Raw genomic sequence first — 27,066 nt, 5'->3', positions numbered from 1 at the left:
GGACAGATTCGGAAGATACTCAGTAGCTGAGATCAACACAAATTGGTGACCAATAAGATGTGCTAATGAAAGACCCACAACGTGAGGACTCCCCCACGATCTGACTCAGGAGAGGTGACACCCCAAATCACTCACGAGAAACGGTCTTGCTGCAAACTGCAAGAGGACTTTTATTTCAAGAGCGCTCTCAGGCCCACAGTCATACACCACGCAGGGGTAGAGGACTGTGGCGCCCTGAGTAGCTGAGTAAGGGGGTATTTAAAGGAAGAAACCACAACCCAAGGGAGTGGGAAGGGCGTTGTTGGAAAATACCAAAAATACCAGTTAAGAGTCACGAGGAAGTGGAAAGTCAAGACAGTTTTCAAGGAGCCTCTAACAATAGCACCTTTGCATAGCGGGTTCCAGCAAAGGTCAGGGTGGGTCAGGGTGACTTTCTTTGAATGAACACTCCCTGAACCCAGGAAGCAGGTGGGTGGAGGAATGTCACTATCTGTTTTATGATTAGTATACCTTGGGGCATTGAGTCACAAAGGTCATATTCTCAAGCCTGGGCCTAAAGGCCTAGAATTTTGTTTTTACATTATACTTTTTCACTGGGAGTAGAGGTTCCAGTGTTGGATTGCTGGATTGAATTCAGGACTCTCAGTAGGAAGAGAACAGCGAGATTGAATGTATATGTAAACACATATGGGGTTTATTAGACTGGCTCACAAGATGTGTTCTGAGTGGCTCAAACACAGCTGTCTCACCTGTGAGAGGCTAGGAACCCAGTAGTTCCTAAGCCCAGGAGGCTGAATGTCTCTGCATTCAGTCTGGGGCTGAACCCCCAGGGTGGGGGAGGGGGAGGGGGAAGGGAGGCTCCTGGATGGTTGTGGGGCTTCAGCCTACCTGAAGAACAGGGTTCTAATACCAGCGCTGCAGGAAAGATGAACTTCCCAGGAAGGGTGAGGGAAGCTGGCCAAAGGCACAAAGTCTTACTCCCAAGTCCTTTTGTTCTGGCTGCCTGCCCCCAAGACAGTGCTGCCTTCACTAGGGAGGATCGTGCAGGTTAAAAAAAATCTGATCAAGAAAATCCCTCACAGGAGGGCTCAGTGGCTTGGGTTTTAGTTGATTTGAGATGCAGTCAAACTGACAACCAAGGTTAGCTCACAATATGGTCCTTTTATTTCTAATTGCTGGTGTATTTACACACTATTTTACATAACAAATGAGCTAATTTACATAATAACAACCACTGCTCTGGGGTTCCTCTCGCCTCATTCTTGCCAACCTACCTTTTGTGCTGTGTGTGTGTGTGTGTGTGTGTGTGTGTGTGTGTGTGTGTAATGCATTCCCAAACAAAGCCCCAAATAAGTCATTTATACTAGCTATGAATGCTAGTATTACTCATTTCAAACTTAAGTAAAATAAGAAAACCAATGGAAATCTTTAGTGTTAGAAATGATGGAAAATGATTCTTTGTAAATAATACACCCTAAAAGTCCAAGAACCATGGCAAGAACATAGGATAAACAGCAATCGTTCAGCTAAAACCATGTTAAGATGTGAGTAAGCACGGGGGCTTGACTAGGTTGTAAGTGAGCAGAAAAAAATAACTTTGAAAAACTAACTAGCTAACGGGAAATGTCTGGGAGACCCACTTTCAGAAGTGATAATTCCTACTTCCTGGGGAAGTGATCTTGAAAAACTTTTTTTTTTCTTCCAAAGGCTGTCTTGGAGAATAAATGCTGGGATGGTGGGGGTTATGCGGAATAGAGGAAGAGGTCAGGCCACCAGGGAGCAAATGCCATGACATTACAGAGTGGGAGGCAGACAAATCCACAGAGTGCAGAGGTCTTGGAAGGTCCCAGCGGGCAGCAGAGGCAGCTCCGGAAGAAGCTGAAGAGAGAAACTATTTCCTCAGAGAGAAAAGTGTGGCATGCTTTCTCTTGTATGCAGAGTTAGGATGAAGACAAAACAAACAAACAAAACAAAAAACAAAAAAAAACCAACAACAACAACAAAAAAACAACACCAAAAAAAAAAAAAAAAAAAAAAAAACAAAGTAGGAAAGTACAGACAGATGGGAAAGAGGAAGAGTGGGGATGAGAGGTAGTGAGGAAGATCAAGGTGAGTTGTGCACACCTACAGGGATGCCATTTCAAAGCCTGGACTTCGTACAATTAACAAACACATTAAAATCCTCAGGAGGCAATGGCTCAGGGACACAAAGTCACTCTAAATCAACACTAAATAGGAAACTTCTTCCAGATCACTTTACAAGGGACTTGGAAGCTGTCCTTCCCACCTGCTCATCAAAAAGACAGCAGGGTCTCTGACCCTCCCTGCCTCTTCAGAGGACGGGGGTCCTTGAGGACATTTTAACTCTATAAACCCAAGAGAAAGACATGAAGCCTCCGAGAATCGCAGCATATGGAGTAGAAAACCCCACAGAAACCAGCTCAGGGGTGGGGGAAGGCAATTATATATGAATGACAAAATCTTAGGGGTACAACAGGGATGCCTTTGTGTTAACTTCAGGAGGATTCAGTTTGTGGTTTTGACTCTGCTGCTGGGGATTCATTCACAGTGAAAGTCACAGAGCAGTGCCTAGGCCTGCTCCTAGGTGTCACCTCAGGAGGAGCAATCCACTAAAGCCTGCCTAGCTACTGAAATAGGAACATCAGAAATGTATCAGTCACTTTGTATCACTGTGATCAATATATCCGACAGAAACAGTGTCAGGGAGGAGAATTCACTTTGTGATTTTAGAAGATTTGGTTCATGGCTGCCTGTTAGCTTTGTGTGGCTTGACACAGGGTGGGAGTCTGTGGCAGAGCAGGGTCTTTTCTTCTTAGGAAGTATGAGGTAGAGAAAGAAAGGGGGTGTACAGGAGGGAACCAGGGCAAACTGAACCCCTAAAATCCCACCTCTTTTTTTTTTTTTTTTTTGGTTACTTCTTTTTTTTTTTCCCATTTTTTATTAGGTATTTAGCTCATTTACATTTCCAATGCTATACCAAAAGTCCCCCATACCCACCCACCCCCACTCCCCTACCCACCCACTTCCCCTTTTTGGCCCTGACATTCCCCTGTACTGGGGCATATAAAGTTTGCGTGTCCAATGGGCCTCTCTTTCCAGTGATGGCCGACTAGGCCATCTTTTAATACATATGCAGCTAGAGTCAAGAGCTCCGGGGTGCTGGTTAGTTCATAATGTTGTTCCACCTATAGAGTTGCAGATCCCTTTAGCTCCTTGGGTACTTTCTCTAGCTCCTCCATTGGGAGCCCTGTGATCCATCCATTAGCTGACTGTGAGCATCCACTTCTGTGTTTGCTAGGCCCTGCGTAGTCTCACAAGAGACAGCTACATCTGGGTCCTTTCGATAAAATCTTGCTAGTGTATGCAATGGTGTCAGCGTTTGGATGCTGATTATGGGGTGGATCCCTGGAAAATCCCACCTCTTATTTCAACATCTTCCGACGATTCTGTTAAGGAATTAATCTTCTGTAGGCCAGGGGTGTGTAGTGCACTCCCGGTCATTTCCCAATCCAGCCAAGTTTACACGCAAAATCAGCCATCATAGAAGGTAGGCACGTGCCCCCATAGCAAGATGGGAGATGGAGACAGGGGAATCTCTGGAAGGTTAAGGGTCAGCAATCCTGGTGTGACAGCCTCACACAATGTGGGAAGTGATCACTGGTACCTAAGATGGCTTCTTAGACTACATTTGTGTGTAGGCAACCATACCACACCCCTGCAGACATACACACACATAGCACACACATATACACATACACACATCATAAACACCATAAAGTGATAAAGTAGAGGGTACTTATTTTTTTTTTAAGTTTTAAAAATCCCCAAGACATTAAACAATTGCACAAAAAATTCGAATGTTTTTCAGAAGGAAGCTGTTTTCCTTTAAGGATGGCAGAACCAAACATACGTTGTCACTGAAGAATAAAGGGAATGGCTTCTCTCATCAGACAAGCGTGACCTGCTGGGCAGATCATATACACTGTCGATCTGTTTCCGTAACCTGACGAAGTGTAGATGCACAAGCCAATTAGAATAATCTCTCAAGGATGATAGTCTCAGGGCCATGCCCGTCTGAATGCTGATGAATCCCACCACCAGGCTTGCACACAGTAGGTGTATCATAACCACTGAAGGAAAGAACTGAAAATAATGATTTTGCTTGGCTTTCTATATTGTTTGACAAGAAAGAAAGAAAGAAAGAAAGAAAGAAAGAAAGAAAGAAAGAAAGAAAGAAAGAAAGAAAGAAAGAAAGAAAGAACTATGAAATTTTATATTACCATTCTGGGCAGAAAAGCCAATCTACATAGGCCATGGTAAATATCACGACTGGCCCTTTTTGCTGTTTGAAATGCATTGAATAACCAACCACTCAGCCCCCTATTTCATATTGAGAAGGTTTACTCAGTCCTGCCTGGGTTTCCTTTATAGAGACACCTAGAAAAATGATTGCCTATTACTTCTGTTCACCATGTGAGGTGCAGGTGGCAGTATCCCATTTCAACCCCTCAAATGTCTGTCTCAGATGACAATAACCTTCTGAAATGGGGGGCAAATAAAACTACATTTTTTTCTTTTCTCACAAAGCATTTGAAAGGTTTTTTTTTTTTTCCCTTTCTTCTACTTGCCCTCCAGCCTAGGGTAGATTTACCTTTCTATATCCCAGAGACAGCAGACAGGCTTCCCTGGAAAGAACAGCTTTTGAGACAGAATTAAAATGCTGAGATGGGATGGCAGCAAGCTCAGAATGTCTATGGGTGAGTGCCGGGACAAAGTCATGATTCTCCCTGCCCCAGGCCCTGAAGCAAAGCCTGATAATGACTTTTCCAGCATCAGGCACATAATCGAACAGCTCTGTGCTTCATATGATCAAACTTGCACGAAAAGGAATCCTAACAACATCAGTCTCCACACATTCTACTAGTCTTGCTCTGGGTACATTTGAGGACTCATCCTAACCAAGAAGCATGGAAACTGGGGGTGGGAAGTCACATAACTGTGCCTGCTGTCAGTCAATCTCACAGCTGTCAGTCGATCTCATAGCTGTCAATCTCACAAGCTGCCTGAACAGAATCCAGCTTTTAGTTGCACATCCCCACTCTGGAGGATGCTGCAAATACATTTTAAAACAACCTGAAAAACCAAGATGGCACCAAGTAATGACTGAATTCTGTTACCACTGGAATAGTAAGTTAGAAATGTGAAATCTTGTTACCCTTACTCTGAAAATGAGAGCCAGCAAGCTCAACCATCAGACCAAACATTCATAGTAAGTTTGATCCCTGCAACCGACAGGAAGGTGGAAGGGGAGAATAAACTGTCTTCTGATCTCCACACCACCTCCAAGCATGCATATGCTCCCACATACTAAATAAATACATGCAATTCTTCCAAAAAAAAAAAAAAAGGACTACTAATACTGGTAGAGATTTGGGGAAGGAGACCTCTATATACTGCTGGAAACAATGTATGTGTGTAACCACTAGGAAAACAAGCATGGAAATAAGTATGGGTGGGGGCCTTGCCATGATCCCCACTCCTGGGAACATACCCAGTGGATTTTAAGTCAAAACACAACAGAGATTCTTGCTTATGTAGGTTTATTGCAGCACTATCCACAAGAACCAAGCTGTGGAAAAATCTAGATGTCCATCAATGGAAGAAAAAAGATGAGAAAGGATGGTATGTATGTGCAATGAGGTTTTATTCAGTTGTCAGGAATGCAATTATGTCACTTATGAGAAACGCATGGAACTGAAGATCTTATTAAGTAAAATAAGCCATACGAATGTATACAGTTTTCTTTTACTTCAAGAATTCATCCTAAAACTATAATATGATTTGAAAGTAGAGGGCTGTGTGGGAGAAAGATGAGATCTGAAGGGAAGTAGGGAGGGACAAGAGAGGGCACGGGGGGGGGGGGGGATGCTATACAAATGTCACATGCTTTCTACTACATGTGAAATATAGAGAGATGCATAAACAACATGTAAATAGACGGTGAATTGTGTGAGAGCCAAGAAAGGGTAATGGGGCACAAGTGGTGGCCCTGATTTCCAAAGTCCAGAGAATGACACACATGGATGGAAATATAATAACAAAAACAAACTGTTTTCTATGCTAACTGAAATATAAATACATTTAAAATAAGGTAAGGGATTTCATATGGATAGCCAAATATTAAGCTTTTCACTAAAAACAAAACAAAACAAACAAACAAACAAAAAACATCCCAGAGGATTCAGAAACACTGTATAAAGCTTGGCTGAGGTTGAGGCATGGCTGAGACAGCCATGCCTCGACAGCGTGCAACAGCTGAATATGGCCACTATCTCTACTGTTCTGTCTACACAGCTCAGGGCCTGTATCAGTTGTCAATGCTCTCATTTCTCTTATTGTTGAATAAAAAAAGAGAGTGGAAAACTTCTTATGTCCATCTGGAAAGCAGGAGTGCAGGACTACAGAGGCAGATCAGATGCAAACAGCCGAGTCCATCATAAAAAAGAGGGGACAATGATTTTCTTCATGTCCACATAAAATGCTTAATATGCAAATAAGCCTGTCTGCAACAAAAGTGTATGATGCAAGATGCCACTTACAACAAACCACAATAAATACTGCTGTAAGGGAAGATTTGGCAATGTAAACCTAATAACACAAGGACACTTTTAGTGGGATTTATTCCTGAGAGTAAATAGAGGCTGCAAGCCTGACATAATGGCTTAGGTGAAAGATCTCCTGAGCATCCCATATTTTGAGGATGGCAACTTTGTAAAAATGCTTCTCTGGATCTAGCTGGAATTATGTGCCTTGAAACACAGAATGAACCTTTTGTAAGTAGCAATGTCTCGAAACGCTGTTGCTCAGCACCGAAACTCTACTGAAACATTGTTGCTCTGAACGGAAACACTGCTGCTCAGCACTGAAACACTGTTGCTGAGCACTGAAACTCTAGTGGAGTTGCATGAAAATATGAACTCTGTGTGACATTCTCCCCTGTAACTTCTGAGAGTGCTGTAAACTGTGTTTGCCTGTAGCATGAAAGAAGTTTGACAGGACCAAAGAGTTTGCCAGACATGGTGTCTGTGAAACAGATTGCTGTAGGAAGTTATTTCTGTGTAACATGGTGCTTGTGAAACAGACTACAGCGTGTATTAAGTCTCTCAAGTTGTTTGTTTGTTTGTTTGTTTGTTTGTTTGTTTGAAGAAGCTAAGTCACCCACTGGCTAGCAATTTCATGTTATAAAATCGAGCATGCCTTGGCTGGAGAGATGTCTCCGTTGTTAAGAGAGCTGGCTGTTTTCCAGAGGACCTGAGTTTGATTCCCAGCACCGACTGTGATAACTGACAACCACCGGTAACTTCAACACCAGGAGATCTGACACCCTCTGCTGCTCTCTACAGACTCCAGAACTCACGGCATCCATTCATATAGACATGTGCACCCATACAGAAAAATAAAAATAAATCTTAAGAAGATAGAGCATATTTATATTATGTAACATCCAACAACATTTTAAGTTTGTTTATTGAGTCATTTGCCAAGAAAGGCTTGGTACTAAGACTTTATTAAGGCAAACCTAATAAAATGATAACTTAAGTAGATTCTATATGTATAACGTGCATTTAGTTGCACTATGTAAAACCAAGGTATACTACTAAAGGCTGTTTTTGGAAAATATTAAAAAGAACTCATTTGTTTTCAGCATGGTGGGAAATTCTGGTATTTAGTAACTAGACCAAGGACCTGTGATCTTGACTGCTGCAATCTATCTAACTAGAGTTCGGCATAGACGCCCACACTAGTCCTCAATGTAGGAAGCTACTGGTAAAGCTGTCAGCAAAAAATAGTCAGTGAACCTTCCTCCTGAAGGCATCCTTGCTGGCTAGTTTTCATAGTACTTGGAAGGTGCTATATATGCTACTAGAGGAGAAAAGATTTTGTTTGGTTTTGTTTCTGCTTTGGATATATATATATATGTATGTATATATATATATGTATATATATATGTATATATATATATATATATATATATTCTTACATTTTATTTGAGTCACAGAAATCCCTTCAAGTCACTGGTTCCAATGTATTCTCTTTAATGGCTGAATGACTCTGTGGCAGACCCCTAATTTACAATCTCTCCAGACTTTCTGCTGTGGAATGCCATTCATGTTACTCCTGGGCATGAGGTCTTAGCCATCACTATGGGTGTATCGGTACACAGCAATGCTTTTTATTCCTGAGAGATTCCCCAGTGTAAGAGTCTAGATGAAAAAGTATGTGTAAAATTGAGAATGACAAATGGTTTTCAAAAAAGCCAGCAATAATTCCTAAATGTAAGTTGAAACAGCATCAGGGAAATATAATCTGTGTGATTATTTGGAAAATATGGGGCCTCTCTTCTCTGTTAAGTCTTGGAAGTCCTAGGTTGAACCAGTTTATAATATGTCAGAATTTCATAGAGACCCTGTTTTGTCCAGTGTACAATAGCTAAAACTTGATCTCATTCCAAAGATAAAGTAACTTCCCTTCCACAGCCAGGGTTATCTGCCTAGCATCTTATTCTCTTCTGTTTTCCACAGACAGAAAAATACCAACTTTGATTTCATAGGAGGAACCCTCCAGGTTTTCTCAGTTGGTAAACTGGAAACTGTCTTAGGGAGAATTTCCACACACAGCCATGATCAAAGACTCGGCTCCATCCCTGGCTAAAAGAGAAGTCACACCTTTGCCATTCCACACGGGGTGGGGGACCTCAAGACACCTGCCATGAACCCACAGGTCCATCCATTACGATAAGAAGGCCATTGGCCAATGCTGACACACAAACCCCAGAGGATCCCTCAACGTGTAAGGACACAGGCAGCTTTCCAGTTTGGATGGAGCCCCCTCTTTGCAGGTGAGAGCCCAAAATGTGTAAGATGAGCAAGAGAGAGCCACCAGTGTTGTCTATAAGATGAATCAGTCTTCTACAAACTTCGTGATTAAACATCATCTTCTCAGCCATCTCTGAACATTTTAAAATCCGTGCGGCTCCAATGTATTCAAATTACCCTGTTGGCCACCAAAAGACATAAGGGACATCTCTTATTCCCCAAGCTAAGATTTTAGTAGTCAAAAATAGAAGTAATTCAAGTTTTGAAGAATTTATTTCGGCCTTCTGAGAACTCTGATAAAGCCTTCTATAGTCTTCAAAGCTTTTGAAGGAAAATTTAATGTTTATCTCATGTTTAAAATTTAAAGACATCAAAGAAAAGAATCTAGATGCTGTTTTGGGAATTCCAACGGGTTTCCTTGAAGTGTCAAGTAACTGGGGGGGGGGGTGTCAGAGGGACAGCATGGCTCTCCCAACCCTCCCTCAGAGAAGCTTTGATATTTTAACATTGCAGATAAAATGCCACAGCCTCTTTCTGTCAATTCGAAATACTGAATATGAAAAGCCACTTCGAAGTTTAGCTCATGAGTTTCACAACACTGTTGGACGAAAGCTCACTTACTGTTCCCCAGGGAATATGGACTTACTCTTTTGTATCTTTCAACATTATTTCTCCATGTTGGAGATAACTCCCAGAGCTCCATATCTGCTGGGCAAGCGCATTACCCACCTTCCTATGCTCCCTGACATAAACGTTTCTTGTTGGGTTGAAGCTAAAAGTGAATGGAAATGTGGAAGTTCACCTAAAGAAGATGATACTGTCCATGAGCACATTTTAAGGTCACGCTGCATGGGGACAATGAGACACATAGGCCAATCCCACCTCAACAGAACATATTCCAGCCAACATGAGCTGAAATTTAGCATGGCATGTTTGTATATGCATGCCTGACTCTAAAGTATGGATCAACTCCAGGCTGATTGGCATTGCTATGCTTAGTTCAAATCACGAAACAATTAACACCTGGTATTTACTAAAGAGAGGTGGTGATTTCTCTCTTGGATGGTTTCATGAGTATGGAACACATTAAACCCATTCTTAACAAAAGGGATTCCTTCAGTCTGCACATGAGAGCTTAACAATAATTCCCGAGCAGGAAAGCAGTCAGAATTCCTCAAGCCCTTCCTAGGCTGGCAAAAACATTCTGATGTTGATTTTGTGAGCCAAGGAAACTACAGAGAATTCACTTCAGCTACTTAATACCATCTCTGCTGTTTACACCTTGCAGCTCATGTGATTTACTCAGAACCTCTTTTTAATTATCATCTTTTAGAGTATGGATTGTGATGCCGTTCACCAACAGAATCTCAGTCTGGATTGTGTCATTGCAAAGGCAGATGGGAGCAGAGGTGAAAGGTCACAGAAGGGCTCCAAGCAATAGGGCAACATTAGGGCAACATCACCTAACCTGGAAAATTACTACTGTTATTCATGCCTGGGAACTGACTGGCATGGCAAAGTATGATCTACTTGCTGGATAGCCTTGACTCTGAACATGTGACAACTACAAATTAAAAATATAAATAGAGTGCATAGGAGTCATCTTCTACGTAAGGACAGAATTGAGAACCAGAATTGAGACAGAACATACGGATGAGGCAAGACTTGAGTCCAGGACCCTTTAGGCTCTTTGTGTGTGTATGTGTTGGTGATGAGGGGCGGTTACAGGGGACAGGGACTCTCTGTGCTCTGCTGTTCAAGGCAGGCAGTGAGACCCAAGCAGCTCTTTCCCTCTTACCTGGCTTCCTGAATGCTATAGACACGGTGACCAGGAGCCATAGCCCCACAGCTGCTCTCTCCTATGCTAATACATTCCGGTGCCATGAGTGAATGAGTGGAAGTGTTTCATGGGACAGGAACTCAAGCCACCTGTGGGGCTCCAGTTCCAGATGGAAGGGGGTGGGGAAGAGCCAGGGGTCATGACATTAGCTATTCTCTTAAGTTTGGGGTGAGGAAAGAGAGGATGCATATTTTAACTACATCAGTTGGGGGGGGGGGAAGATGCCACACACACGCGCTGGAGGGATAGGTACAAAGGCACATGTGCCCCAGAACCCCGGGGCCAATCTTGTCTTGAACGAATGGCTCCATTCACCTTCACTACATGATCTCACTCGCTGCATCTTTCTTTGTGGTTTGGTAAATTCTTTTGACAGTGCTGGAAGATCTGAGAGACCCTGTAACAGGACCAAGACACCCCTGAAACACATTGGTGGTGCCACAGTCTGCATTCTTCAAAGGCAGTGCTGTCGCTCTCGAGCAGAGATCTCCAGGAGAACCTCCATGAAGTAAATTTCCTTCCCATTCTTCCTCCTGTTCTCTCTCTGGTCCATTCTCTCTGCACCTCCCTTATCTCTCCCAGAGTCCCCTTGGACTGATAGTGCAAGGATACTCACTCAGATTAACAGCACAATACAAGCCTGGCACGCCTTTAATACCAGCACTTAGGAGACAGAGGCAGATGGATTTCTGAGTTTGAGGGTAGCCTGGTCTACAGAGAACATTCCAGGACAGCCAAGACTATACAGAGAAACCCTGTCTTGAAAGTCCACCCCCACCCCCAACAATACAACAAAAACCAAAGAACACTATACTGGTGTTTTGGCATCTGTTCATCTCTGGGACTTTATCTCACATGGATTCTTTGTTTTCTGGTGGTTTTTTTTTCCTGTCCTAGGACACCATCCCACACCACTGCCGCTCCAGATGCCCTCCCTCTCTTCTGTCCTCCATCTCTACCCCTACTGCACACTCCCCAGTGCCTAGGCTGCCAGCCTCTGCCTTCTCATCACTCTGTTCCTGACAGGATGACTCACAATGAAGGGTTGCCTCTTCTCTTCCTTGAGGCTGCTTCCACCATGAGTATGCAAGACAAAAACAGAATATTTAGAGTTTAAGGTTGGAGTGTCTATGTCTGCATTGTGGGGGAAGAGCTGGGAAGGCACAGATGAACTTTGTCCCAGCCACAACCTGAGGAGTTGAGAGATTAGACATCCTTAGTCTCTTAGGGCCTTGCCTCAGAAGGGTTCTTTGGAGGAACTCCCGTCTGTGTTGTCTGGAAATCAGCAGTTCAGCTCACAGGTTAGCAGGCAGCGGCAGCTCCATCCACTCACTAACACTCCACGGATACACCAGCAGTCTAGTTTGGTAGAGAAACTGTGAGTTTCTGGCTTCAAAGCAGAAAAGAGTATCAGCACCACCAGGGTGAAGGGTGTGTAGAGACATTTTAATATAGGTGTAAAAGCTTAGTGTAAGAGAAAGAGGATGCTCAGAAAGACATACACCAGAGCCCACGTGTGGGTTTCCCGAAGAGTCACCCTGCAAGCCAACACATGGGTGGATGTTACGTTAAGTGAAACAAGCCAGTCACAGAGAGACAAAGACGGAACAATTCCACTTAAATGGGGTTTCTAAAGTACTCAAACTTACAAAGAAAGAACGGAGCTGTGAGAGAGGAAAGCTATTGCTTAACGAATACAGAGTTTCATTTTTGCAGACTAAAATGGTTCCAGAGATGGACAGTGTGGATTAACACACAAACGTATTTGTGTGGGGGCACACATGTGCCACGGCACATGTACAGAGACTGGAGGACAACCTTGACGTCAGTCCTCGCCTTCCTTCTTGTTTGAGATAAAGTTACTTTGTTGTTAGCTGCTGTACACAGCAAGTAAGCTGACCTACGAACCTCCCAGGACTTTCCAGTCTCCACCATCCTATCTCATCACAGAGGCACTAGAATTACAGATGAGTACCACTGTGCCCAGCAAGGATTTACCCAGAGCCACCTCCCCAGCTCTGAATACATACATATACATAATTGAATATACAGTGTCATTATATAATATATAATTGAATATATAACAAAATTACATATATACATATAACAAAAATTGAAAAATAAACCAACACACACCTAAAAGTAAAAACCAAAGAATCTGAGGCGGAAACTTAAGGGTTCTTTGGAGAGTCAGTTGTGTTGGATGGTGTTTTGCTGGGGCAAACATGTGAAGGAGTGTTTTCCTGAAGTGGACACAGGTGAAAGACTGAGGCAGACTCGTGATGGAACGTTTAGCTGAAGCAGACACAGGAGAGAGGATGGTCTGCTAAGACAAGCACATGAATGGACACGTGATGAAGGATTCTGTGCTAACAACACACGTGTATTGGTCCAGCTTACAATGCATAGTTGAGTTCTGTTTGTTGGGATTCCATACAGAGAAACAGTCCAAAAAACTTCTGGCGGTGTGCCTTGGTTTGTTTCTTTCTTTCTTCCTTTCTTCCTTCCTTCCTTCCTTTCTTCCTTCCTTCCTTCCTTCCTTCCTTCCTTCCTTCCTTTCTTTCTTTCTTCTTCTTTTTTTTTTTTGTGCCTCGGTTTCTTGTAGCTTCTGCAGAGTCAGGATGATTGACAGAGTGATGTCAGCTGAGGCAGACTAGAGAGCTGAGGTGGAGGACATGGGATGTTTGGAGGGTATAAGTAGGACTCTACGGAGTGATGGAGACAGAGCCTGGCTTGCTGGTACAGCTCGTTGTGCAATGCTTGGGGCTTGAGTCTCTGCTGATCTTCCTTTCTCTGAGAGAGGCACAGCTGAGAACTTCTCCTGATATCCCTCCTGGCCTCTCTTGCTGATGCAAGCCAAGGCTAAGGCCTGGCTGTCTCTACTAGGTAGTACCACTGCTGCTGATTCTTGTTTGCTAACTTGACTCTACCAAACTAGACTGCTGGTGTATCCGTGGAGTGTTAGTGAGTGGATGGAGCTGCCGCTGCCTGCTAACCTGTGAGCTGAACTGCTGATTTCCAGACAACACAGACGGGAGTTGCTCCAAAGAACCTTTCTAAACAGGTCCACTTCCCCTGTATCCTTTCTTTCCCACTGCCTCTGATGGGTTGTAGGCTAAAGGGGAGGTTAAAGTGTTTAAGAACCATCATTAAAAATATGATTAAGGTTGGGTAGGGGTGGTGCACACCTTTAATCCCAGCCCTTGGGAGGCAGAGGCAGGCATATTTCTGAGTTTGAGGTCAGCCTGGTCTACAGAGTAAGTTCCAGGACAGCCAGGGCTACACAGAGAAACCCTGTCTCAAAAAAAAAAAATTAAAAATTAAAGTTACAAAATCCAATAAAGTATGGACCTACCTACAGATGTTTTCTGGATCTATTAAATTTGCAGCAGGTTGGCCTATGTATCTTGCTTTGATTTTTCTGACAGTGTCTGCGATGCTGAGCTTGTACTTTGACAATCCTTCCTGTCCCGTTGCCAGAATGATCTCTTTAGAACACACACCCAGTGCATCTGTCGTCTTTCAAAACCCCTGGCTCTGGGCTCCACAACAAGCTCTCAACACGACCTTTCTTCAGGGCTCTCTACAAACCAATTTTCAGCTTCACCTCCAAGTTCCCCCCAGCATTTGATGCTCCTAAAATACCAAGTTCTTTTAGTCCTTTCAACATATCACAAGGCTATTCCACTCGGTGGGTTGTTTTTTTTTTTCTCAATCTCTCTCTCAAGACGCTGTCTTCCGACAGTGTCTCTGACCTCCCTGGGATTTGATTCTGAACAGGATAGAACATTAACTGACAGCGTCATCGAAGGTGACTGTGAAGTTTTGCCTCAACTCCAAAATACCCTTTCATTCCAAACCGCCCCTTCAGTCACTGCCCACAAGGTTCTGAGAAGCCGTGGGAATGTGCATGCTCAGACGCAGGCCAGCTTTATCTTTAGCAATGTCTGCAACCAGGGCAGAGCCTGGGAGAACAATGGCCCCACCCTTGGGGGCAGGGTGGTGGTGGTAGTCATGTCAGAAATGTTCTTTATTTTTATTACGCCCCAATGGATGGGCTCAGGTTAGGCTGAGAGACCATATGGAACTGTCCCTGACTTTCTTCCTCTGTGTACCTATGCTACCTGACACAGAGGACTTAGTGTGACAAACTTAGCTGCCACTGCTGCCCTAAATGGGAGCACAGGCCCAGAAACGTTGCACCTCACCACTGGTCACCACTGCCTCTCTGCCTCGCAGGTTCTCTCTAATTCAGGCTCCACCTTCTGCAGTTAGAGGCTGGCAGGCAGGAAGGAAAGGCTGGAGAGATGGCTCAGTGCCTAAGAGCACCTGCTGGTCTTGCACAGGACCTGGGTTGGGTTCCCAGCACCTACTTGGCAGCTCACAACTCTCTGACTCCAGTTCCAGAGAATACACCGCCCTCTTCTGTTCTCAGCAGTCACGAGGCACATATATGACCCACAAGTAAATATACAGGCAAGTAAAGCACTTGCACACATAGAAATCATATATGCATTATTTTTCTTTAAATGAAACATATTGTTTGGAATCCTCTTCCCAGTGCCCCACCCCCTTCTTGTGCACAAAGACCAACTGTCTTCTCTTAAACTGCGACTTCTCCATCTTGCTCCTCATCCTTGCTGGGTCTTGTACATGTATACAAATGGTGCTGTTTACAAGTGCCCTATATACAGCCTGGCCTTACCATGGCCTATACCATGACCTCAAAGATAATGTAACCATTGGGCTTAAAAATAAATAACTGGGGGCTGGAGAGATGGCTCAGTGGTTAAGTGCACTGACTGCTCTTCCAGAGGTCCTGAGTTCAATTCCCAGCAACCACATGGTGACTCACAACCATCTGTAATGGGATCTGATGCCCTCTTCTGGTGTGTCTGAAGACAGATACAATGTGTGTGTGTGTGTGTGTGTGTGTGTGTATACACATATATATACTTATATATATTATATATATACAAATATAGTATACACACATATAATATATAAATATATGTACACATATGTGCATATATAATGTAGGTGATATATATGTTATAGATATTACAAATACATAGTATATGTATATATAAATAAATATATTTTAAAATAAATAAATAAATAGCTGGAATTTCCAGGAGCGTACCGAAATGTCCTGTGGTTAGCATTTTTAACAAAGAGGTTTCGGGCTCTGAAGAGAGTGACAGGCCTATTGTTTCGCATCTGTAACTAACACAGACCCCCTATCAAAGCACGTCCTCATTAAATTGCAAGCACAGGAGTCTCATAAACTTGATCAAAACAGTTAAGACCTAGATGAACTTTACGAGCACACACACTCATGTGCTGAAATTACTTAATTTGAGTGATTTACTACCCAATGAATTGTCCCCGAGTACCATCAAGGCTGCCATAAAATATTTCGGCACAAAGCATATTTCAAGATTTATGGCGTCCTTACGCACCTCCGTGCTGTTTATGTCTCTCCCGCGCTTTATTTACCACTTGGGAAATACTGGCTGCAGTTTATTCTCCGCATCAAAACCCCAACGCGCCCACGACTGGAATCCTCACTGGAGAGAGTATAGAAATTAGCGATTATAAAACGCCATAGTCATTACCAGTGACTGTACAGCCATACCCAGCCCAATCTAAGAGACACAAAGAAACTTACTTTTTCTCCCTGAGCCTAATTTGAAGTTTGTTTGAGCCAAGGAACAGACAATTCACTAGATACCCCAGAGTAGCCCATGGCTAGCATTTGGTAAGTGGATTAGGGAGTCATGTCCAGCTCCCATCTGACATCAGAGAGTCTCTTGGACCCAGCAGCTCACCATCCATTTCCCAGCCTGGCACTTTTACTATAGTCCATCTCCCTTTACGAACCCCGCAGAAGAACTTCCCGGGTAACAGAGATTGTGGGTATTTACTGTAGCTATCGGAGTGGGAGCATCTTTGTTACCTAGGAGACAAGCTTTAGAATCTGTTCTCATCATCAGGTCTGCTGAGCAACTTTCAACATTGCTTTTTAAATAATCTTTCTGAGCCAGGGTCCCAGGGAGCCCCTGGTTTAAACAATTCTTGAAAATCCTATTGCCAATGGTGCAGCATTGAAGTCATCAAGAACTGCCTTTTTTTTTTTTCCAGAGATTTTCCTGTCACTTCGGATGCTTGCTGTCAGACAAAAAGACACCCTCAAACTCAATCTACATGTCCTGGATAACCAAGAAGGCTAAAGATGGAGACACTTCGGACAAACATGCAATATGAGAGTCTGATCAGCAGACCTGGACGCTGTCCACAAACTCCTGGGTGTTACCTGCCACACAGCCATGAGACAGCATCAGGCGACAAGGTTGTTCCTCCTGAATGGCTCCATACACTGAGGTGGCAGGCAGGTGACATGGCTGCTTGCCTGAACACTGTTTCTGATGGCTGGCCTGCAGTCAGAGCCTAGGCCAGAAGGCCAACAATCGGTTTCTTTTCCAGGTGAATCACTGGAATGGGATTGCCTGGGGTTGCAATGGGAGCTTACATCACTGCCATAATCCACTGCAACAATAGCACAGGTCAGAGTTAATGGGGGGCTAGTCCTACTTGGATTACCAGAAACACCCACAAAGCAGCTCTTTGCTGACAGAGTGCCAGAACACGGGCACTGGACAACCCCCGGGGATGTAGAGAAGCCAGCACAGTCCGGCACACACAGGAGAAATTCAGGCTTGCGATTCACAGAGTGTGCATTAGAACTCACTGCCAGGAACAGCTGCATTCTGCCCAGTTCAGACAATACATCCCCCCAAGCTAGCACACTGTCACTCAGACCCGTGCCTTCCACTGTGGCCTCCTGAACTTTGCAGGGATCACCGCCAAGGCCATAGCCAGGCCATGTGACTTCTGAGACTCACTGTCTCTCAAGCCAGCTTCCCGGGACAGGGCTCACCATAGACACCACGGCATGTGGGCCTCAGATTGCAAACTGCTTGGGTTTAAAGCCAGCTTTGCTAAGAGTTAATTTAGAAAAATAAGGAGCATGCTTCAGCCCTTTCAGAAAAACTTCCAGTTTTCTATTTGAGTAGTAGGTTGAAATTGGGCTCACAGTCAGGGTTGGGTTAATGTGTGAAAAACTCTCTTTCATATTAAAAGTCCACGCAAAGTTATTGTCAGCTACGTGCAGTCTGCTATTAGCATTTGCAAATACCTACATCATCCCTGGCTGCTACCGAAGAGTAGAATGCAGACGTCTTCCACACAAATTCATCTCTCAGAGTCTCAGAGCCTGAACACCCAAGATGGAGGGACTGGCGGAGTCAGGTCCTAGAGAGGTCAGCCTTGCCGGCAAGCAGATGGCTTGAGGGTGTCTCACTGTACCCCAGCATGGCTCAGAGAAGCCAGAACTCTAGCACCTTCTCTTCTTCTAAGGATACTAATTCTACCATGGGGGTACCCCCTTTTGACATCTGAACATAATAACCTCCAAACACCATCACACTATGAGGCAGGACTTGAACATACGCATTTTAGAATGGTGTATAACTACTCAGCCCATCCTAACAGGAGAAAGCAAAGCCACTTTCAAATGGGTTAGCACTGAAGAAACTTTTCAGTCTAGAGGAAAGTCTACCTCCACTGGGAGACAAATTACATATATATGCATAAATAAATTATATATGTACATCTATACTCATGTATATATACACGCAATGTTTTAAAATATACACATAGATTATGTATATATCTATATACGTATATATATATATACATATATACACACACATTTTAATATATGTGTATATATATATGTGTGTGTATATATATATATATCCATACACACAAAGCATTAAACACATATATTAAAATACACATGTCTTGTTACTCTTTTTTCTGATTGAGGTTGAAACCTAGGGCCTCTTGCAGGCATGATAAATACCTGTGATGGTATTTATATATATGATGGAGCCATTTAAAAGAGCAAGAGATCAGTGAAGTTAGTTAACAGACAGGAATATGCTAGCAGTGAAGGTCTGTCCTTGATGTCCCTAGCCTCTGAGGACATCCCCACAGAGGTTCCGAGTGGGAAAACCAACCAAGGCAGTGCTGTCCCACCTGCACTCGAGGACTCAGTGGAATGGAGTGTCCCGGGCCTAAGCACCTCCCGTTACAGGGCTCAGCTCTATCTCTCCCCCTCCATTTCTCCCCTGAACTTCAAGGCTCTTCCACTCCCTGTGCATTTGAAAGTCTATTGGACAGTTACCATTTAATTAACAGTTCCAATGGGAACCGGGACTCCTCAGACCCCAAACACAGTCCTTAACCTACCCGCTCCATCTCAGTCTGATTCATCATCACATCGGGCCTTACTGAGTGGCTACACTCGTCTCTACCAACATATTAATGAATGCAAAATTTCCTTTCTCTGCTCAAAATTTCTCCTAGCTTCATAGTGCACTCAGAGTAAGGACTAAGGTTGTAGCCATGGCTCTCAAACCTGAGGCTATATTCCCCTGCAGCCCATCTCTGGCCACTCTCACCTGGGCTCACACCCATGGCCACACTGGCCTGAGTGATACTCCCAGAATGCATTGAGCTTTCTTAGTGTGTTGGTTGCCTTAACTGCCAGTATATATCCTCCAGAAACAAGCTCTGTCAACTCCGTTACCATTCCCAAATCTTTGCTAAATCCAGCCGCCTACCCAATTTTAATTTCCAGCTTACTCTGTGCTTCTGATTTCTTACCTTTTTTTTCGATTCTTCACTACTTATCACCCATGGACATGCATTTTCTCGGAATTGCTCGTATCTTCTAGAAGTAAGCTCTAGAAAGGTAGAACCTTTTCCTCCTTGCTTTGTGCCTCAAGAATCTAAACAAGACCCCGACACAGAGTATGTTTCCATGAAACATTCACTGGACTCCAGTGTGCTGCCAGCCAATTCTAAGTCACTATAGAGGAGGAGGTGGCTGGTGCCTTCTAGGGATGGTTGGGAGGACTTAGGATGTGTTAACACACTTTGGCTGGTGAAACTGTTTCCCAGGTGTGCCAGCACTTACGTTACACCTCACATGAATAGCAAGAACATTCCGCATTGACTTCTCAATAGCCTTCACCACCTGCAGTCTAGCCGGGATCAGAAGCCAGCGCAGGCAGAGTCTATGCACAGAGCTCATACTGAATAGCCCAGTTTGGGCTGGGTTGAAATGAGGTGCCAAGATGTCTTCAAGGAAGAGAGGATAGGGGTGGGGGTTCGGGGGAAGAGGAAAGGGAAGGGAGAGAGGGAAGTAGATATGATTGTAAAGTCTGGGCCTCAGCAGAATTTCCCCTCAGGTTAAGTCCACTGCAAGCCACAGTCATCTGCACGTTCCTTGGAGATTATTAAAATCTGGGAAAATGTCCCCATCACAGCAGGGGAGCTCAAGAGAAAAAGAGACAAACATATCAGTTGAGCAACATGAGCAGAGACAAGGGTGGGCTGGAACAACCTTGTAATCACTTTTGATGCAATCACTGCACTAAAGATACACTCGAAACAAAAAGCAAGAGAGAGTTGGCCATTATTTTTACCATGAGCAAAAGTGTTCAAGGAAAGTTTTTGGATTAAAAACACAAGGCACATGTTTTTGTAAAAGTTCCCCATATATCGGAAATTCCAAAATACCTTTGAAAGCAATTTCATTTTACTGGAAAACACATTAAAATCATTCATATGAATTTTATTATGATAGTGCCAGCCCTGGCAACTGGGTAATATTTATTCTGTTTTGATCCATTAATCACGCACATAAAGCTCAAAACCACTAAAGTTCTGCTGCATGCCAACAGGAAGGCTCATTCTCCAAAGCCAATCCTTTGGGATTAAGAGCAACAAAGCTCCAGCACAGCCTGGGTGCACCAGCATTAAGCAGCCAACTTTGGGGGCCAACAAGTTGGCTAAGCAGCTTGCTGCCAAAGTCGATGATGTGAGTTCAATCCCCAGGACCTGTATGATAGAAGGAGAGAACTGACTCTTGCAGGTTGTCCTCTGGCCTCCACACACATGACCTCTCTCCCATAACAAACAAACAAACAAACAAACAAACAAGACAGCTTTCTACAGATCCATGCTAAACCCATCCATATTGATGTTCCCTCCTGAGGCTGACTCAGGGTCTCAGCCCCACAGGTGTCAATGGTTCAGGCCACTCCCTGCCACTCACTATACTGCTGGCTCTTGAAGACAATCATCTGCTTTCATCACCTGGATAAATATGGTCCCATCAGCAGGCACCTGTCACCACTAGAACCAGACAGGGATGCACGGTGCTAAGGAAACAGGGCTCAAGCAAAGCTACTGTGGCCCAGAAATCTTGCTGTGACTTTCTGGAACTGGTCATTCCCAGTTTATTGGCCCCTCCCCCCCCCAAAAGAGAGACACTGAGACTAAATTGGTCTAAGTTTGTTAAATTGTAAAAAGGAACAAAATTGCCTCACCAATAGCAGGACAGGTAAGTGATTTTGCAAGGAGCACAATGCTGTCTACACATAAAAACAAGTGAAAATGAATGAAGCTACTTCTCAGTTGTATTCTGTACTTATAGAGTGGTTGTACACTTATTAAAGGACGCCTAGGCAGATGGCCAAAGATGCCTATAAAGTCGAATTCCTTGGGAAAAATGCATGAACTACTTTTCCAGACAGAGAGAGCTAAACACCTTAGGATTGGCCAGCATGGGCCCCAACTTATTTCCTTTGAGTGACCCATAACGTTGCTCTTGCTTCTTCATCCCTTTGTAGAGACATTTGTCTTGCATTGTTTCTATGATACTTGTGTTGGAAATAAAAACCAATACTGAGCTTCCATCTGCCACTCCTTTCCTTTGGTGCTACTCCTTTCGATGGACTGATGTACCGAGGTGAAGCGGCTAACTGAGCTGCGGGCTTCATGAGGCTTCTGACTGTGATGGCTGAGATTAGTCACCCATTCCTTCCCTCTAGCACACTAAAGACAGCTCAGCAATCCACTCCCCTCATAAAGGGTTTACAGAGAAACAATCAAAAGCCATTTAAAAAACAAAAATAAAAAACAAAGACAAAGCAAAATAAAATCACCTTTCTTTAATTTGGGGTGGGGATGGTGGCTGAGAGACACTGTAGCCGAGGCTCTCCCAGAACTCACTCTGTAGACCAAGTTGGCCTCAAACTTACAGAGATCCTCCTGCCTCTGCCTCCCAAGTGCTGGGATTAACGGTGTACATCACTACTTCCCTCTTTAATTTATTTTGTTTTGTTTCAAAGAAAATCCTCTTGGAAATCAACCAAAGATAGTAGTTGATGAACCAAATTTAGCCCTGAACAAGTTCTTTCTTTTTATCTTCTGAATTTGAGATAAATCCCATCCACTCTCAACGCCCACATAGTAGCAGTGACTTAAGAACACAGCAACTGTTACTAGTTTTTCAGAGAGTTTATTTATAACCCATCCATAAAACTTCTAAGTCTGGGGGAAAATTCCTACAGCTACTTTAAGATAAAAGGGACTCGCTTTGCTAAATAGTTAACAGAGAAATAAATTGGAAGTCTATGAAAACCTGCAGGATTTGTTTTTTTTTTTAAAGTATGGAGTAACACTATAAAACAAATATATGTTCAGATTTTCCCTGATAATTATAAAATCATCCAAGTTTTAAAGTTTGGCAAGCAAGCATTTATGTGCATGTGCACATGCATCTGTGTCTTGGTGTGCATGTATATGCATGCCTTTCTGTATACTACAGACATGCCCACCTGCCAATCTGTCAGAAGCAAGACCTCAGCTGAGGGTCCTTCTTCTCAAGTGATTCTATAAGAACTAAGAGTGTACAGATTTTGGAAACATAAGTAATGCATTTCTTTTTTTTAATAAGTTAATTAGCTTAAGGTATTCTGTTACAGACACCGCTCCAGTGGACTAAGACACTAAGATATGCCATGGGAGTAGCACCGGGTGCCACCAGGCAGGAAAGAGAACAGAGGTCTCCATGATGGGGCTCTGTGACGAGAAAGGCTGACAGCCTACCAAGCAGTAGGAGGAAGAACAGGAGTGGGTACCATAGCTCCCATCATCAAGCTACAAAGGCCTCCATGGAGCCAAGTGTTAGAGGAAGAGGGACCTAGAGGAAGGGGAGAGCCAAGCATCCCCACTAGAGGCAATGACACATTCAGGGCCTTTGAAGTCTGCATCGAAATGATAGGAAACTGTCAATGTCATTGAATAATTCCCCGAAGAAAATATTTTCAACCCGCCAATCACTGGGCTTCCTTGAAGGGGAGACGTCTCATCCTTTGCCATCAACAGGAATGACCAGTGACCAAGGTAAGCTCAGTTACAGGAAATTCTGCTTCTTTTTCATGCTTCTGTCCATTTCAAATCCATTCAAGACACAGAAAGAACATGCAACTGCCTGTGGCTGGTGACCTCAGCGCCTTGGGGACAGCTGTAATGCTTCAATAACGTAGATTGAAATACAGGTGATATTTAAACGAGATGCTTCCATTCCACAGGAAGAAATGAGTCAACTTCTGTTTCATTGACAACAAAAATGAAATATATCACTGAGGCCACAGATATGTGACTGCGAGTTTCCAGGCAGTAGCTGTTTGCCAGATGCTCACAGGCAAAAGCTCAGTTTTATCCGTGGGACCTATTGTTTCACACATAGGCAATCATTAGTGAGTCCAATACATCCAACAATCAACAGAAACGCCAGAGATAACACAGCCGTCTAATGCCACGCACCCCCAGTTTACACGGAGCACCGATGATCCCTTTGTGACCAGCCTGAAGCAAAGATTTGAATGGCAGCATGTGTTGTCTTACGGCTACTACAACGGAGTGAGCCTATTTTCCTCTCTATTTGTGCATAGAGAAGCTTCAGACGGAAAATGACTGTAATTATGGATGGAGGAACAATTCCACCTCCCCGGGGGGCAAATGAAATCAAACCTTTTTCTTTATAATCACCCATAAATATTTATGTTTCTCTACCCATTAGCCCACACATTCCAAAAGTGAGAGCCCCCCGCTGCCGTCCCACACAGTACACCTCTTATTATTTAAAAAATGAATGCAGACCGGAGGTTTTCTGTATTCAGATAATATAAACTTTAGGTTTGCAATACACAGATAATGTTGAATTCTTTTCTTACGTTGTTTTCAGATTGTAATTTTCTACAACAGAATGGAACAGTGATATATTGCGAGCCTCAAAAATATAACTCTGAGACCTGGCTTATACATATAAGACTTAAAATACTTACTGTCAAGCTATCTATTTGATTAATGAACGTGTTGCTGGCCAATACTGGAACTGAGGCGTGAAGAGCCTGCATGGTTGTCAGCAAGGAGCCCGTGTGGGGGCGGGGAGGGGAGGAAGGGTATGAGGTGGGGGATCGATGGGGGAGGAGCTTCAACTCAGGGGCTGGAAAATTGCTCACTGGGCAAAGGCATTTCGTACTGACTGCAAAGAGTTAATCCTTGCAGAACATAAATCTCTGGGAATTTAATTTTCACAAAATCCTGGCCATAAATAATTACCATTTGCCTCCCTGGGACAAAGGAACCAGCCATTCAATTTATACCAGTCAAGTTCTATAATACTGTGAAGGGGAAATCCCTGTCTCACGTCAGATTGTGTGGGTGTTAGGTGAACAGTCTGAGCTGTGCTGAAAGGCAAATTAAAGTCTCTAATCAATAAAGAGCAAGAGACTCATTAAGCAAATTGAGGGCAATTCTAGATTGCAAAGTGGAATGCAGTTTGGCTGGACTCTTACGGGTTTATCACATGTTTTTTGCAGTGTATACTCAACGATTTTTGCACGGCATAAAATACTTTAGAATTGTATAATTCAGTATGAATAACCGTGACTAGCACCACTAAAAGAGCATGCAGGCTGGATCTGGTTCTGACGGCTCGCTAGATTTCTTTTTTCTTCCTTTTAATGTCGAGGCTTAAATGGTGTGAAGAATTTCTCAAGGGGGGGGGGAAGCGTAAACTGGAGTGTTCAAATCGCCACAGGACCCTCCTCTCTCTTGTTCTTCAGTGAATTGGTTTCTTGATCATCTCGGAGATAAAGAGAAGACATTAAAAGTCCACCCATATATCCAACACACCACATACTGCTGAGTAAATGCCGGGGCACATTGCCACTTCTGGGTGGTACAAAAACAGCTGGGACAAATGGACCAACAGAGCCAAGAAGGGTTGAGAGAAGTGGGGGAGAAGAAAAACAACTGTTACCTTAAAGGCACATTGTTTTGCTAACTGATGAGAAATCAGATGACTTTCTGCACGTGCAGCCTACAGTGCACCTTCTGTGCCCTGTGCTAAGTCTGCTTTTCCAGCACCTCGGAGCCAAACTCATCTAGGAAAGCATGGTGAGCAAGACCTGGATTTGGGTCTGCGGTTTATTGGAGGCTAAGCACAGCCAACAGTTACGTTTTGTGATTTCAATCTCAGGAACCAGGGAAAGGGACATTTGCTTCTTACCAGTGTCATGAGACACCTTCGAGGCACAAGGGTCTTTAGATGTAAGACTGACTCCACTGATCTTCTTAGATTCGTAGATTGTTCAGCATCCTAACCTTTGGGAGAGAATCAATAGCTACTTTCACCCCTGATCATTCAATTCCCCAACACTGCTTCTCTCTGAGGGAGTAAACGTTGTTCTTCAGAGTGATGCGGGAACTACTCCTTTGGTTCCCAAGCCATCCCATTCACATGAGATAGTACCAATGATCAGAAAAATAGTAGACTAATAAAACAGAGCTTTATAGATAAACAGAATCGAAGGTGAAGCAATTTCTAGAGACTGAGCACCATAAAGACGTTTGAATACCCACCCACAAGGCTGTTAACATTGAGGACTGATGAGCACCAACTGAGATTCAAAACCAGAGAGCAAGTGGGGCTGGAGAGTTCAGACTCGCAGGCATTTTTGACTCTGATAGAAACATCCTATGGTATGGATTTGCTAAACAATGTCTTTTCCCACTCTGTTCTTGGAATCCTAAACAAGTTCTCGCAGCAGAATGGCTGAGACCAGTAAACACTGGGCGACCTAGAGAGACGGTCACCCGAACACATGCAAAATAGCAACAAGAAAAAGTCACTGAAGAAAAAAATTTATAAGGGACAAAGAAAAGGATTCTTCTGCCACCAATGCAAGCATGTCACAGACATAAAATTAAGTGCCTACGAGAGTGCCTGGCACGCAGAAAACACACGGAGAGATACACTGGAAGTAAGAATGAATCAACACAGAGAGAAATCTAGAAAAATACCATTTCTTCTCTCTTACAGGACTGCTACACAATTGGCAGGGTCAGCAGAGAATTAAAAAGACAGGATGCGTTGTTCCAAATTATTAACAATTTTTAGAGGGCACCCACTAAACAGTGGGGTAAGCAGAAGGCTCCCCAGAATCTGGTTTTCACTGTAGCTGCACAGGATAGCCACTAGGCAGCTGCTCTGCTCCCTCTCACATCATGCTGAACTGTCCAAGGATTCTCTATACATTTTAATTTCCACTTTATGTGTATACACGCTATTCTGCCCGTTCATCTGTGCACTACATGCAGCGCCCCTGGAAGCAGGAAGAGAGCATCGGATCCCCTGGAACTGGAGTTACAGATGGTTGTGAGCCGCCATGTGGGTGTGGAAACTGAACCCAGGTCCTCTCTGCAGGAGCTGCCAGGGCCCTTAACCGCTGTGCCCCCTCTCCAGCCCTGTAGTCAGATTTTAATGAAGATAAACAACGTTTCGGTCCGGAGCTCTCTTTGTCATTTTCTCCTTGGTGGAGTTCAAGCTTGAGTGTGCATTTGCATCTTATTATAATAAATTAGAATATTAATTTCACCCAGAGTCAAGACTCTCGAAGAAGAAGATACTGGACAGTTCCAACATATAATTCCCCACAAAGTACTGGGTCTGATGAATCTGTTAGTTTTAACTTTAATAAAGCGTTATTTATTAAATGCTTCAATTTCCTGAGCATGCGTCCTGTTCACAGGTCAAAGTGTATCCACTCTTGACGCACTCGGTTCCAAAGAGCTAAGATTATGGATGGTTTGGCCTTGTGTGGACGATGTCTTTCAGAACAGAAGACACAGCAGGCACTCAGGCTTTAGAGCAGAGCCCCGGTAAACCGGGAGGTGACCTGCCTACCATCACATGGGCAGTCTATGAGGACCAGAGAGGGATTCCTCCTACTAGGTGCTGTTCTTACAAGGCTACTGTGATGGTTTGTAGATTCTTGGGCCAGGGAGTGGCACCATTTAGAGGTGTGGCCTTGTTAGAATAGGTATGACCTGGTTGGAGTA

At 43.7% G+C, this 27,066-nt stretch overlaps 1 protein-coding gene and 1 long non-coding RNA gene across 5 annotated transcripts in view; both read right to left on the bottom strand.

Moving 5' to 3' along the window:
• Nucleotides 1-27,066, bottom strand: part of Mtus2 (microtubule associated tumor suppressor candidate 2) — a 358,791-nt gene that overhangs the window by 139,005 nt on the left and 192,720 nt on the right. The gene's annotated exons all lie outside the window — the stretch shown is intronic.
• Gm46928 lies at nt 16,879-27,049 on the bottom strand. The gene is made up of 2 exons (XR_001785022.1): nt 24,006-27,049; nt 16,879-23,389 (listed from the first exon to the last, which is right to left on the bottom strand). It is a non-coding gene; the product is annotated as a predicted gene, 46928 (long non-coding RNA).

The sequence above is a fragment of the Mus musculus genome, chromosome 5 (genome assembly GCF_000001635.26).
Source record: "Mus musculus strain C57BL/6J chromosome 5, GRCm38.p6 C57BL/6J".
Taxonomy (NCBI): Eukaryota; Metazoa; Chordata; class Mammalia; order Rodentia; family Muridae; genus Mus; species Mus musculus.
Note: the sequence above shows the minus strand (reverse complement) of the source record. Positions and strands in the feature narration are given on the sequence as shown.